A 2,858-nucleotide genomic window follows, 5' to 3' on the forward strand; every position below is an offset into this window, starting at 1 on the left:
ACCATTGGGCCATCTCTTCAGCCCCTCAACTTTATTTCTAAGACATATATTCTACTAACATATGACCATAGCATGAGTGAGGGAGTTACATGCTATCTCAACATTAGTAATTGATGGGGGAGGACCCAGGCCATGTGGGTGGTGTCACTTCTGGACTGTTGGCCCTGGGCGCTACAAGAAAGCAGGCTGGGCAAGCCATGAGGAGCAAGCCAGTAAGCAGCACCCCTCCATGGTGTCTGCTTCAGTCACTGTCTCCAGCTTCCTGCCCTGTTTAAGTTCATTATCAAAAAACAAGAGCCAGTGGTGGTGGCACATGCCTTTAATCCCAGCACTCAGGAGGCAGGTGGATCTCTGAATCTGAAGCCAGACTGGTCTACAGAGTGAGTTTTAGGGCGCCAGGACTACACAGAGAAACCCTGTCTTGAAAAACAAAACAAAAAGATGGAAAATTACAAGTATCGGTGAGATGGAGAACTCTGAGTCCTAGGGTTTATCCTGTGAGAACATAAATGGATGCAGCCAGGATGGAGAAGACAGGCTGTTTCCCTGGAACACACTCTTGTAGACCAGGCAGGCCTCGAACTCACAGAGATCCGCCTGCCTCTGCTTCCCAAGTGCTGGGATCAAAGGCGTGCACCACCACTATCCAACATCACTGTTTTGGTTAAAGTTACTATTGCTATGATAAAACACCATGATCAAAGAAACTCGGGGAGGAAAGGGTTTACTTGGCTTACACTTCCAAATTACAGTTCATCAATGAAGATAATCAGGGCAGGACCCCAAACAAGCAGGGCAGGAACCTGGAGGCAGGAGCTGGTGACACAGAGACCATAGAGGGGTGCTGCTTACTGACTTGCTCCTCATGGCTTGCTCAGCCTGCTTTCTTACAAAACCCAGAACCACCAACCCAGAAGTGACACCACCCACAATGGGCTGGGTCCTTCCCCATCAACCACTGATTAAGAAAATGCCCTATAGGCTCACCTACAGCCTGATCTTCTGGAGGTATTTTCTCAATTGAGGTTCCCTCCTCTCAGATGACTCTAGCTTGTGGCAAGTTGATATAAAAACTAACAGGCACAAATGATCCCTTGTCAACTTGACACACAAACACATCACTTATCAAATATAACCTTTCCTTCCTTGTGGTTCCCAATGTCTCATAATCAATATTACAATATAAAACACATTACAGACTTCCCACCCTGACCCCTTCAATCCTTGGGTTTCAATTGCTACTAAGGCTGCGCCTTCACCAATTGCCTCTCCTGGTCTCTTGCAGCCCCAACCTCAGCTGTTCTCCATGAGCCCTTCATGGCTTCAAACCCAGTGCCACCTGGGTGACTCTTACACATGGCCAAGTTCAGATGTAAGCCCAAGGTACAACTGTGGCCTCCTATGGAACAGAGTCTCTGCATGCTGACTCTGGGGAACCCCTTCTCCGTCTCACTCCCAGCGACGCTGGTCTCTGACGGCTGGTACTGTCTCACTTCCAGCCGACCGCCATCATTTGTCACAGAGGTTTCACTTCTGTGGTCCTGGATCTTGTTAATCACAGCTGGTGTTTTCAGTCCCAGCTGACCATAACCAGAGTTAATTCAACACAACAACTATGCAACAGCCCTGACAGTCTTTAAGTAGCTCTCAAACATCCCTCTTCACAAGCCAGGCCTCCATAGACTCCTGTGCTCTCAACATTCTCATCTTCCAAGCTCCTACAGAACAGCCCACTGGGCCCTCAACACTCATTGGCTTTTCTAGTCCAAAGTTCTAAAGTTCTTCCACAGTCCTCCCCAATACAACATGATCAAGTCTGCCAGAGAAGTACCCTGGTTCCAAGTTCTATCTTTGAGTCACTACTGCTCTGATGAACATCATAGACAAAGCAACCTGGGGAAGAAAGGGTTTGTTTGGCTCACCCTTCTGTATTTCAGTTCATCATCAAAGGAAGTCAGGGCAGGAACCTGGAGGCAGGAGCTGTTGCAGAGGCCACAGAGGAATGCTACTTACTAGCTTGCTCTTCATGGCTTGCTCAGCCTGCTTCCTTACAGAACCCAAGACCACGAGCCTAGAAACAGCACCACCCACAATGGGCTGGGCCAATCACTGATAAAGAAAATGCCCTACAGGCTGGAGGCATTTTCTCAATTGAGGTTCATTATTCTCAGGTGACTCTAGCTCAAGTCAAGGTGAAGCAAAACTAGCTGGCCCAGCTACTCTAGTGAAAACAATAGGAATAAATCTACAGAGACAGGAAATACATTACAGAAGTAGGAACAAGGGAGAGGGAGAACATGAAGACGTTGCTTAATGGGTTTGGGCTTCTGTTTAGGTATTGAAAAGTTCTGGAAATTGTGACAATTGACATTTAACATTGTAAACGTAATTAATTCACTTGATCAAAATGATAGATTTTGGTCTACAAGAGCTAGTTCCAGGACAGGCTCCAAAGCTACAGAGAAACCCTGTCTCGAAAAACCAAAAAAAAAAAAGATAGATAGATAGATAGATAGATAGATAGATAGATAGATAGATAGATAGATAGAAAGATGGATCAACTGGAAAAGCGATTGCCTAGCGCACAGTTCCCAGGCCCAATCCCCAGTACCAAATAAACTGGATGTTTCAGTGTGCACCTGTCATCTCAGCATTTGTGAGGTCACAGCAGGAGGATCTGGGTAATCTTCAGCTTGTTGGAGGCCAGCCTGGGACACAGGACCCAGCAGTAACAGAGAGAAAGAACGACTCTGGTTGTTTCCCCATCTCCTGTCAGCCCTATCATGCTCTACTCACCACAGTCTAGCTGGCAGAAGAGCCCCAGAAAGGATTTGCAGGGTCAGAGCAATTGTCTCAGC

The 2,858-nt window shown here is 47.0% G+C and overlaps 1 protein-coding gene across 3 annotated transcripts in view; it reads right to left on the reverse strand.

The window, feature by feature from the left end:
* Window positions 1-2,858, reverse strand: part of Usp50 (ubiquitin specific peptidase 50) — a 27,306-nt gene that overhangs the window by 15,439 nt on the left and 9,009 nt on the right. The window lies entirely within an intron of this gene.

The sequence above is a fragment of the Microtus ochrogaster genome, assembly GCF_000317375.1.
Source record: "Microtus ochrogaster isolate Prairie Vole_2 chromosome 14 unlocalized genomic scaffold, MicOch1.0 chr14_random_1, whole genome shotgun sequence".
NCBI classification, from domain to species: domain Eukaryota; kingdom Metazoa; phylum Chordata; class Mammalia; order Rodentia; family Cricetidae; genus Microtus; species Microtus ochrogaster.